The sequence below is a fragment of the Haemaphysalis longicornis genome, unplaced genomic scaffold (genome assembly GCF_048455015.1).
Source record: "Haemaphysalis longicornis isolate Haplotype H1 unplaced genomic scaffold, Haemaphysalis longicornis Haplotype H1 scaffold_5, whole genome shotgun sequence".
NCBI lineage: Eukaryota > Metazoa > Arthropoda > Arachnida > Ixodida > Ixodidae > Haemaphysalis > Haemaphysalis longicornis.
The window spans coordinates 175,319,713-175,332,531 of record NW_027526385.1 but is presented as its reverse complement, the minus strand read 5'-3'; the positions used below and the strand labels follow the sequence as shown (position 1 = coordinate 175,332,531).

At 43.7% G+C, this 12,819-nt stretch overlaps 1 long non-coding RNA gene across 1 annotated transcript in view; it reads left to right on the top strand.

Moving 5' to 3' along the window:
- Positions 1-8,752: 8,752 nt before the first annotated feature.
- The window catches only part of LOC144139516 (uncharacterized), a 15,216-nt gene continuing 11,149 nt past the window's right edge, over positions 8,753-12,819 (top strand). Inside the window, exons 1-2 of the long non-coding RNA XR_013316241.1 lie at positions 8,753-8,814; positions 12,614-12,688. This is a non-coding gene — a long non-coding RNA (uncharacterized LOC144139516). The remainder of the gene's footprint in view (positions 8,815-12,613; positions 12,689-12,819) is intronic.

Genomic DNA, 12,819 nt, shown 5'->3' with positions numbered 1-12,819 from the left:
TCCATGACAAACGCGCTTTCCCTAATAACGGCGTATGCTCCGATGTCATTTTTATGTATTTTGAAAACCGCACGACAAAGTCTCTCATAGGAAGTTACTTTCCAAACTAAGCCAAGGCGCAAGTAACCATCAACTCCTAAACTGGCTTGCCGCAAGCATTTCCGATCGGAAAGAGCTTGTTGTGCTGAATGGCGAAACTTCTGGAGTGGTTTGCGGGGATTGTGGCGTTCCTCGGGGGTCGGTGGTTGGTCCCCTTCGTTTTGTTTGTTCTTTATTCGCATTGTGTACAACATTCCTTTCAAAATACGAATGTGTGCCGATGATTGTGTGATCTACACGGAAATGAATGGTACATAGCTGATCAAACCCTTTTAACTGTGACACTCAACAACATTATTCTCCTGGATGACCCGTGGGAAATGTTCAATAATTTTCACAAATCTGTGTTCGTGAGAATTACTGACACAAAAAGTGATTTAGCGTTTACTCATTATGCGAACTACGATGTCCTGTATGAAGCCTTTCACTACAAATAAATGGTTCTCTGCATCTCAAATACCTTAAATTGGGCGCACCACATCGATTATGTACCAAAACCTCAAACTGTCAGCTCGTCGTTTTACGAAGAGATTTTTTTAATTATGTGCCTATAATGCCTGCATGACTGTGTATAAAGCGCTTATCCACTCCTCATTAGATTATGCAGGTATTATTTGGGAGCCCTTCATTTGAAACAATATTAACAGGATTTAACAACACTAAAAGGGCTCTACGGTGTATATACAACAGCTTCGATCGTGCTTCGGTTTCTACCTTTTATCCAGAGCCCGCTTATCACAAATACCTGAAAGAAACCGTTTATTTAGGATAAAATGTATGTATGAGAAACTAAAAGGCCACCATAATTAAACCGAATAAACCATTTACGACATACCATTTTCGTCGGGTATGGCGCCACACAAATACACCAAACGACAATAACTCCTTCTTTTACACACAACAATACCTGTATATATTCTTTCTTTCGCCGGACCATTACTGGATAGAACCAACTTGCTTGCACCCAAATACAACAACCTTCACTTACCTTCTAGACATTGTGCTGACATTCTGTCCTTTATTTTTCTTGTGTACCTAGGTGTTTGTTGTTAGTGTTTTTGTGATCTTTTATCATTTGTACCCTCCTGCAAAATCCGAAAGTGGGGTTACACCGCCAATCAATAAATAATTTGGGTCGCTTATTTTAGCTGCTAATTTAGCTGCTACTTTATCGTGGGGCTGAATATATTTTCCTTCTTTCTGCACAAAGCTTTTGAACGAGGAAATACGCTGCTTGCTTGGGCACAGGCAGATGCACCATTTTAAAATTGATGCTAGGTAATGTTCGTTTCCTCCTGTAGTTCATTGTGCCTGATTGTGTCCATCAGGAGTGGTCACCACGTCGAAAAGTGCGGCCCTTGGAGCAAAGTTGTTGTCAACCTGTGGGACCACACTTGCGATGAAGTACGCATTATCTTCACAAGAAGCAAGCGAGGCAAGTAGAAACGCTTTTCTTGACATTTTGAGCGCCGGTAAAATTGTATAACGAGATGCGAGGAAAAGAATTATCGGATGTAAAGCTCCTCCTGTAGTCATGGAACGTGGTAGCGTTATCGTATCTAGATGAGGAAGAAGACTCTACAACGCAACTGTGTATTCCATTCTGTTGTTTCGAATTTCGCAGGTAGCTAACTGGGAAACATGAAATGCCGTTACCAATCTATGACAAACTTTTAACCTTTGCTCACAACATGCATCAGTTATTTTGGAGCACCTACGGGAAAGCTCGCAAGCATCACTTGTGCACTTTTAGAAGGAAAAATTAGGTGGCAAAGAAGAAAGCTACGAGCGACAAATGTCCCCTATGCTCGCCTCTTAATGTCCGCAAAACGGGTTGAATGCCAAATTGGACGAAAAAAACAGCAAACCCTTTTGTGACACTTTTACAGCAATGGTTCAGGCCATCCTGAACCATGAAGGGCAAGTAGGAAATCTTTTGCTATTAAGTGATTGAACTGCGTTGAGCTTTTCAAGCTCTAAGTCTTTCTTTTTGGCCGCAGGAACTTGGTACTCATGCAGCAACAAAATTGTTGGTATTTTTACCTAATTTAAATTACGCAATTACTAAATGATCAAAGCTATTCTATTTTCTTCGGTACCATTTGCATTGGGCCGTCAATAAGGATGAGCGTTAAGGGCACCGAGTCGTAGAAAAGCCGGCGTTGACTTCGGCGCTTACGTCCGCGTAGATTCTCAAGCGCCACTTTGCGGCACCACTCCAACTGCCGGAACCGTAAGCGTGTGCCAGAAGATATTGGGCAAGCAGAAGAAGAAAAATTTAAGCCCCTTTTCTGAGAGAAAGATGGTTTAAAACGCGAAGATTTCTCCAATACAACCTGAGTCAAAGGCAAAGTTGATAATCCGCTCACCCAAAGTCTGAAATTCAAACTTCCCGAGTCTAGAGTCAAAGTCCTTTTCAACTAACCCGAAGTCCAAAGCCATTGTGAAACCCCACAGCACCAACTCCCAAAGCTTAGGTCCGACCCTGCTTGTAGAGTGTATTAGCCATCAACATCGCTGACCCTGTGGGCTCAGAAACCCTATTCTGCGTTTTATGAGAGGTGTGCCGAGACATCCCATTGTTATGTGCTGTGGTGCATGATTGATATACCGTTTGTTAAACCAATGCAGTAAAGTTGGGTTTGCTGCGATGTGTTTTACTCGTATACCAACGCCATCAGAGAGGTATAGAAAGCTCCGCTTTGAAGACTTTAACCGCTGGAAGGATCCTATAGGGCCTGCGATGGCGCCAGCACTGCGGTCTAATACAACGTAGCACGCATCGCCCTTGGTACTCGTACAATCGATGCGCTGCCGCATATCTTGGCGTGCGCACTTCAGAGTCCTCCTCTCTTATTTATTTATTTAATTATTTATTTATTTATTTATTTATTTATTTATTTATTTATTTATTTATTTATTTATTTATTTATTTATTTATTTATTTATTTATTTATTTATTTATTTATTTTTATTTTTTTTTATTTATTTATTTTTTATTTTTTTATTAGAAGACCCTCAGGTCCTTCACGGCGTTACGGAAAAAGTGTGTGCATGCATAAAACAGGTAACAGTGCAGAAGTACAGAAAGTGGGTGCGCAGACATTTTCACTAACCAGATTACCGCAGTACCTATAAAGAAAGGGGGTTTTTGAATGATGCAAGATCGTCAGGGGACACAGTGTTATGGGGAAAATGGTTCCATTCCTCAGACGTTGTGGGAAGAGATGAATTGGAGAATGCGTTTGTGCGGCCAAATTGAACGGCAACCTTGATCTGATGGTTGATGTGGTGACGGGCAGAGTATGATAAAAATTCCGCATTCCACGCTGAAAGCGAACCTTATAGGTAGTCCATTTTCTTGGCGTTCCGTGCAGCTTTGGGACTGAGATTACGCCAATCGGCCAGAAGTTCTCCTTTCATTTGTAATCAAACTTCAGTATGCAGAACACCACAAACCCGCGACCATGCCTGCAGGGCACGTTCCGGCACATGGCATAATCTGTCGCAGTATTAGGGCAGCCACTCCTCCTTTTAAACCACAGTTTCTGGGGAGAGACTTGTATGCGTATCAACCATGATGTCTTCACCACAGCAAACGCAGCGCGTATCAGTCAAACGTAAATTACCAACTGCCAGGTAAACCACGATTTCGTGTCTAACACGAGTCTGGCTGCGGCCTGTCTCTTTTTTACTGGCCCTCGTTGCTGCCATGCGGCACCACACCAGTTGTGCTCTAGGTTCTTTAGTGGAGCTCTGTGCTAGCGTTGTTTACTTCCACAGCACGTTTAGGGCACGAGTCCTTGTACTGCTTGGAAGGGACCACGCCGTGTTCGTGTAGGGACATAATCGTACGCGTACCGCCCGAAAATAAGCGAGTAGACTGTTGAAGGTGGTAATAGTATCTCGTGCATTCTCTTTTCGAGGACAAAGGGGTGCTGTACCAGCTTATAATTACTTAACATGACTGCGTGAAACATCTGGGATGTGACACAGCAGAAACACACCAAGTGCAACCTTTGAATTAAATGTATTGAGGAACTGTGAAAAATTATTCACAGAAAGAGCGACGACTGCGCATGTGCGTGCAAGTTGAAAAATTAGCTCACCCTCCTTGCCCTGCGAATATCGGCGATCAGCTAATCTTTTTAGTACGTGACATAGACAAGACACATAATTTAGGTTAAGGAGCGGAGGAAATTTTATTTCACTTGATCGCTGCGACTTTCATTACCAAGAAAGACACGCACGCACGCATACACAAACAAGCGAGGAAACGCGAACGCGCACGCGCACGCGCGCACGCACACACGCATGCGCACACACACACACACACACACACACACTACGCACGCACACAGACACCTTTTTCTCCCCAGGCCACGGAAAGGCCGAATTCTAATGACTAATTCAATACAACTGCATATACGTTTAACGTTGAGATCCCTATTGTGTTTTACATGGCGTGCTACCTCGGTAGTGATTGGTTTATAATACCACACATACCGGAAGTTCATTTTCCAACGCCGCGCGCTTGGTCACCTTGTCTGACGCACGCTGCCTCACACACTACGTCATAAGTACAAAGACACATAGCTCTGAAGCTAGCGGCATTAGCGTTTAACGGCGAACCTGTTCTTGGTAGCGGCTTACATGGGAGGCAACGGGGGAACCTGGTCGCGGCGATGTGAAGCAGGCATAGCCTATCGAGGAGAAGAAAAAGTGCAAAGCGCCCATTCTGCAAGACAAAAGAATGCTTCAGCGAGACACTTACACGGGCGAAACTTGTCTCAAGGGCTAAATCTAGTAGCAATGTTAATACTTGTCAACGTTGTTGATTGATTGTAGGGTTTAACGCGCCGACGCAATGCAGGCGATGAGGCGCGCCGTAGTGGAGGGCTCCGGATTAATTTTGACCACCTGGGGATCTTTAACGTGCGCCGAAATCTCGTACACACGGGCGTTTTTGCTTTTCGCCTCCATCAGAAAAGCGGCCGCCGCGGACGGGAATGGAACCCGCGACCTCGTGCTCAGCAGCGCAACGCCTTAGCCACTGAGCCACCGTGGCGGGTCTTGTCAACGTTGTTGAGCATGAAAAAAACATTAGGCATACTTGCAGCCCGACAACAAAAATAAGTGAGGTTTGCATTGTTTCTTTGTTAAAAATACATTGCTGCTCAATTTTTGCTATAGCAAGTAAAAAAAATATTGTGTCAAAAAACAAAAAGCGCTCTCGGCAACCCGTCGTGGCAGAGTTCTATGTTGAAAAGTAAGAGCAAGTTCCCCAGCATGGCGCGAGCCGTTGAACATACCAACAATCAATTGGCGCGAAAGGGAATCGATTTATGGGCTTTGACAAGTTCTTCAAAGCTTAGCCTTGCGATTAGGGAGAGCTAGGCAGCATAGCTAATAACATCGGCGTTCGCGGCGTGAAGTCAGTGAAGCTGGGGTAACTTTGTTGTTGTCTGTCAGAAGCGAGCGGCTGTACTCGTTTGCTTTTAATAAACTTAGCGTTCAGAGGTAGCTTTCATACTCTACATATTCTCGCACTTGAGTGGGTTTTACGAAATTCCTGATCCGAGCACTTGAATTTTCCGTTAAAAGAAAAAATAACGAGAGGCACACGACTCTGTTGCCAGCTAAGACAGTTTTTTGTCTGTCAGGACTTCCGAGAGCGAACTGACACACTTGTGGCCCAGTTCTGATACCGCCTCTACATTCGTAATTTAAGGACTAAGCTAAATTCTGCTACTGGACACAATGTGATATTTCAAACTTCAGACAATCTACAGGAAATACGCCACCAGGGCACGTAACTACGTCATTGCGGCAGAACCCCCCTTTGCCCAATGATTCCCTCCCACACGGCAGCAGGAGGGTTTACATATCATGGTCCTTTCACTAAAAAATGGTTTTGGTGGCGGTAATATGCTTCTCTTCCCCATCCGCGTTGTTTTGTGCATTCTTCGTAAATTAATGAATTGCCAACTGTACCAGGAAGGCAGCCTTATTATGCTTCGAATCACCCTCGCTTTTTATGATCCGTGAGAACAGCCGACCATTTCGAAATATAACGTGATGCGCGTTTGCTGGCTGAGCCTTTTATTGTGACATTTTTTGTCGAGAAATTTTGCCTCGGTTTTTCAATACCAGTTTTGGCTCGCCAGGATTTTTCCATAGCAAAAGTGGTTATGAGATATAGTTCACCTGAGCCCGAAGTATAAATGAACAAATACTTGCACAATTGACAGTGGGACATAATAGAACACTTGAAGGTTCTATAAGTATAAGTATCTTACACACATCCGATATAAATGGGAAGACAGCAATATTTATTTATTTATATATTTATTGAGGTACCCTAACGGCCCAAGTGGGCATTACATAAGGGGATGAGTTGAAAGCCTAAGAAACATACAACATTACAAAAAGAAATCAACGCAACACAAGTGACATTGGAATGCCATAAAAGCACATGACGTATGCAATACAATCGCAAAATAGAGTGCTAAATATTGTCACCAGAAACAAAGAGTGCACAAGTGACAAAAATATTTGGCATTTTAAAAGTGGAACACACCGTTAGAACATAGAAAAGATAAGCATGATACTGTTTGAAAAGAAGGGGCGTTTCTTTGATTCACTGGGCTACTAGGGAAAGTATTCCATTGGTTGACTGCCAATACACGAGGATGAGTTCTGATATTTGTTTGTTCGGGGAAAAATCGGACTAACTTTGTGAGTGCGGTCTGTGCCTGTGGGCATATAGGGTGCGGGAAGGATAAATTTGCGGGCGAATGGTGTTGAATGATGGTACAGGGTGTGACAAAAAGCTAATCTTGAAAACTGCCTGCGTTCGGCCCTTCAAGGCAGGTACTCTTCAAGGCAGATACACTCTGGTATCGTGCGTACGACGACAAAATGAAGCACGCGGCAGTATTCCGTACGAATTCAAGCATGATAGCCAGACACTTGTGATGTGCGTGCCAGATCATTTGCGCATATTCCAGTGAAGAACGGATAAGAGTATTGTACGCATGAAGCTGCGTCTCTGCATGAATTAGCTAAATAAAGGCGACGCTCGAGAATTCTGAGCTTTGTACACGCCTTTGATATAATTTTTTCTGTATGAGGGGCCCAGTATAGGTCGGAGGTGAATGTAAGTTTAAGATATTTAAAGGATGAAATTGATTCAATTTTGGCAATTATTAATAAGTAATTATAAGTTTATGATGTTGTCATGGAAGAAAATTGCACTTGCTTAGGTTTTTTACGTTTATTTTCATCAGCCATTTTTCGCACCAATAATTCAATCCTTTCTAAATGGGGTTTATTTTGCGAGCATGCATTGTAGTCTACAGTAAGCTATCTACCTCACTAAAATATACGCCTGCAATCAATGGCAACCGCAATGCGCAGTCGTAGTAAACACGGGGGGGGGGGGGGTGAAAGAAATGCTTTGCGCCTTTCTGAACCACGACAAGAGAGCGTTATTTTTCCCAACAAGCCATAAAAAAAGAATAGCCGTGTAACACTGATGCATTAAAAAAACCTTTTTGATAACATAACTACTATTGCGAATGACATCAATTATACAATAAAAACTGAAGCCTGCGTTTAACAGGCGTGTAGAACAGAGAGCCTACCAATGGTGGGACTGTCCGTGTAAAAGGTGGGTAACGAGGAGCACGTCTGCGGATTTCGGAAAAGCAAAAAAACTTCGTAAAATTTCAAAGAAAACTGAAAGAGAAAAAAAAGCACACTGGCACACCAAAACAAGAGTATCTGGAAGTCTGTTCAAGCGACGTTCACCCGCCCGCGGGCAATCGTTCTCTGAAGATAATGAAGAGCAGTGGAGCGTACTTCGTAGATGCAAAATGTCTTGGTACACTAGAACATTGAGCCTGTTTGAATAAAAATAGCCACGAAACTTATAGTATCGGCGTTATTCGTTTTTAAAATATGAAATGGTGTGCTACGATAAAGGATTTGTAAGCCTAAAAGTTCATGGTATAAATCAGTGGAGTAAATCGGCAACATAACCGAAGAAAAACAAAATTGCAGCCACAGCAGAAATGTGTCGTGTGTAAAGGCCCGGTAACTCAAAAAGAAGCGCACAAAAACATTGACTCCTTTCATGGGCTTTACACCCTAAAAATTTGATGGTCAGCTTCGTAATAAAACCATTGTGCCTCGCGAAGCTCCCATGTTCCCTGGAGCTCCTGTCTCTTTTATTGACAGCGCTATACTTAACCGTGTCTATTGATTCGCTCGGTTCGTGGTTTACATAATTTCGGCTTAGGTTCTTTTAAAAAAAACGTGCACAAATCGTATTTTTGAGACTTGTTTTATCAAACTCTAGAATGTCATAGTGGCCGCATTTCAACATCAGTAAGTGCGGTTGTTTTCTGTAGGCAACGCATGTAAAGGATTCTTGAAATCAAGCAAGATAAAAAGTGTTTGTTTGCGGGTCCTCTGGTAGAAGTTAAAGCAGGTGAATAGAATTCGATGTGCGATGCGAGGACCGAAAAGTATTACAATGACTCTGAACAACTGTTACTGTGCTATACTGTGAACACGAATTCTTTCTTCTTTCGTGCGACCGAAATAATCCGGCTTACTCTGTTCTTGTTCTGATTCTTTCATGGCCAGCTTCTTAACTTTTTTTGTCTGGGAGCACAGCTTTGTTACGCATACCACAGCGACCAGCTGGCAGTAAGTAAAACATGTTTGTTATACTTCACAGAACCATTGACATGTCGGTGTGCGTTTCTAATAAACACAGCGTAGGAGTAATGCATGCAGCGCAGTTCTACCACCACCTGTCACCCGAACACCATCATGACGTTTGTCGAAGAGCAATTCCTCTTGCTCGATTAATTAAATGTGTCCTTGACATACAATTACACCCATCCTGGTTACGTTGCAGTTCTTTGGAACTTCAAAACGGTAGTTCAGAGCTAAGCCTACGCCCAAAATTATGCCCATGGATCTACAAAAAGTGTTGGGAGTTTCCTTCCACCCACTCACAATAACGGGGATTTCCAGTTGCCTTGCCTCTGCTTAATCTCCTTTAAGTAATATTTTTATGGTGTAGTGGCTAGGTGCTGCAAAACCCCTTACAGCCATGTCTAGCTCCTTGCAGTTACTAGCAAGAACATGCGCCTTATTTGGTAGGAACGCTGGTACTGCTGTAGAAGGCAGCATCTCATAAAACCTAACCACTCCTTCTTTCCCATTTAACATTTTTTGTTTATCTCATTGGTACTGTGTAGATGCATAAAACCTTGTGCTTAATGCCGACGGATAGGGCATTAGATACCGTGGTTTATATTTATAATGACCAATGTTCTAGTTACGTTTATTGCAAATACAGCCATACATGGATAGAGACAACAGATTTCAATTGGACACATAGAAATTGTTCATGCAAGGTCATATAGGTAGTCGGATAGGTATTGACGAATGTTTTAAACTGTTATCACCCACACTATATCCCAAAAGCAACAGTGCGCCACATGCATAGAGATTCCGTAAAGTCGCCATGGTAGAGCCCAAGTTTTTTCAACTCAACAGGGAAGTTTGAAAGGAAGCCGTCAGCACGCCCAACACGCTTTAACACGCTTAACACACCTAGCGCGTTTAACACGCCTAAGCTACAGTATCGTTCTGAGGCGCACGGGGGGCCTAGAGATTCATTTAAACCACCTATGGGTCTCTAACTTGGGGCAAACATTCATACACGGGGTTCTTGTATTTTGGTTCGACAGGAGGGCAGATTAAATCACTCTGGAGGTTTAAGGGGATCTTGCAACACTGCTTCAAAAGTTTTAAAGTATTCGATGCTTTCAGAACGTACGCAGCAAACTCATTTACCCCTAAAATAGGTGGTCAGAAAATCTTCAGTTAAAAATTACGGCTTTATGTCCGCCGGGTTACTTATAAAGTTGCTCAAAATATTCTTCTCTCTTTCCGGGTATGGCCGTTTTTTGAGTGCCCGAATAACATAATGGAACAATGTAGCGGCCATTGGCCGCTTTCCTTTTAGGTGCAGCAATGAACGCGCTCGATAGCCACTTTAAAAATATTGCCACAAACTCCGCACTTCCGTTTTGTGATGGCCATGACTGTAGCTTCGCCGCGCTCTTAGGCAGGAACTAAAGGGTGAAAGCGTTTATCGGAAGAGTTGCAAAGTTCCTTTAATGTGTCGCTCAGCAATATCGCAATTTGGTGGCAGACACATAGTGGAGTCGGCTACTATACTAGAAGGCTTGAGGAGTGAAATGTGGTAACACACTCTTGGAAATATCCAGCGCATTGTTTGCTTCATTGCAAATACTGTCACTGGCCAATTACTTCTCTCTACATGAACTACCGGCAACCCAAGGATGACCATTGAGTAGCTCACTATAGTGTAACTAGTAATTTCTGGGTCGCACGTTAGAGATAGAGAGAGAAAAAAAGATTTATTTGGGTGAACTTAACAGGTGGGGACCAATTGGCTGGTGCGGAGGCAAAACGGTGATCATCGGATTAGAAGCTCGCTGCTCACTCACGCATAACTCGTGAATACCTAGAAACTCACTGGTCGCAGATAGCGGTTTCAGGAGCCACATGTGACACACCGAGAGGCGCTGGTTAGGTTATAACTGTCAACGCTCGAGGATGTAGCCACGCGTTTGTCACGGGTGGGCGCATAATTGACGCCTTCTGGTCGGTAAGCCATGGGCCGGCAACTACCACGAAGTCACATACCAGCAGAGCGAAGACATTTTATTGTTGATTCAGGAGGGAGAGAAAAAGAAAGGTAAAAATATGAACCGACCAGTAATTCTGCGTTTACCTTTCCCAATAAACGTTTTAGGCTCTAAAGAAACACGACTTTGGGGAGCAGTGTTCATGCACTGCTCCCCAAAGCAAAAACGCCAGTGTGTTCGAGATTTCGACGCACGTAAAAGATCCGTAGGTTGTAAAAAATATTACTGAGCCCTCTGCTACTTAGCGCCCCATAACCCGTGTAGTTGTGGCGCGTTAAACCCCTTAATCAATAAATCGTGCGACCAACTATGAGCACACCTGTTGTGATAATGTGCACACCGCGTCTTTAAAAGAACGTGGCAATAGGGTGGAGTGCCTGGCCTTATCGTCTCACATGGGTATTGTTGCGTCGAAAGCAGCTCTGAAGCATATTTTTGGTTGACTACAACCTTGAGAAGGCACGCAGGAGAGATTGGTAGAAAACACCCAGCGCTCTAGTAAAATAAATCTGATCGATGTGCGCTACTTAACATTTCTGTCGCTCATTGGGCCTTTAAAGGACTCGTAAGCAACTTTACACCACAAACACCTATTTATCATCCAGTCTTATTGATTATCCCCATCGCTACCATCATGTTCTTCCCCATTGCTTGTAGGAATATCGGCATCATATTCTTCTGAAACTTCGTCGTCACTGTCACGGCCACCACCATGATCAGTGTAATCATCAACACCGCCCTAATTATTTCCTTTACAGGGCCCAAAGTTCGGCACATAATTTTGATAAAGCTTTCGTGCTTCACTTTGCACATTACGGGAAGGTATAGAGAGATAAAGCCCTTTCTTATAATAGAGACGGAATGGGTTTGCCGAACTTTCGAAACCGGCATGCTTCTCGGTGAGGCGATGGGGAAAGGAGGAAAGTGCAGGCCCCGGTGAATACACGCTGCAGGAAGAGCGATTACCTTAACCGCATGACGTGTGAGGGCTTCTTCTTCGGCATTTATTGGAAACTGGCACGTGCGCGTAAAAGTGGTAAGAGGATATATGTGGCACCCGAGTATTGGTAATCAGTTTTAAAAACCCTTTTATCAATTTGAGAGAGAGAGAGAGAGAGCGAGAGAGAGAGAGCGAGAGAGAGAGAGAGAGAGAGAGAGAGAGAGAGAGAGAGAGAGAGAGAGAGAGAGAGAGAGAGAGAGAGAGAGAGAGAGAGAGAGAGAGAGAGAGAGAGAGAGAGAGAGAGAGAGAGAGAGAGAGAGAGAGAGAGGGAACGTTTATTTGAGCTTTGTAAAGTGGCAGTGGTTCCCTAGTCCGGGAATCCATTAAGTGAGCAGAGAGTCTTCGCTCTGGATGCCAGGAGCTGCTGGACGTCCAGACGGTCGCTGGTCACCAGGTTCTCCCACAGCTCAGGGGTGGGAAGAGGGGAACAGAGAGGTGGAAGTTTGGGATTGCACACACACTGTATTATAATATGAGCTAGAGTTCCTGGTTGTGAACAAAACTGGCATACAGCAGAGTATTGAGTTGAAAACATACGATGCAGGCAAACTGGGTGAAAAAATGTATTGGTTTGTAGTGTGCGGAGCAGCGATTCTTCTTCCTTGGATAGTGCAGGGTGAGGGAGCGGGAATTGTTGTCTGTCGGACCGGTAATCTTGCGTGATGTCTTGATACGTTACGAGCGGGATTGATAGCTTCTCACAGGATTAATTTTCTGTGCTGTTCAAAACGTGACACTGTGCATCTCTTTTGTTCAGGATGCGTCTGTTTTTCGAGAGAGCGTTGCAGAGTGCATGACGAACGGAGCACTATTGCTACACGCAATAAGACCGGTAAGCCTTCACTCAAGGAGTGCTTTCGAAATTCTCTTGTTCTGGCTTGGAAAATCGCACCTGCCTAAGATTAACGCAGGCACGTGCAGTGTGTCCTACGTCATATCAGGAGCACCTAGTGTTTATTTTAC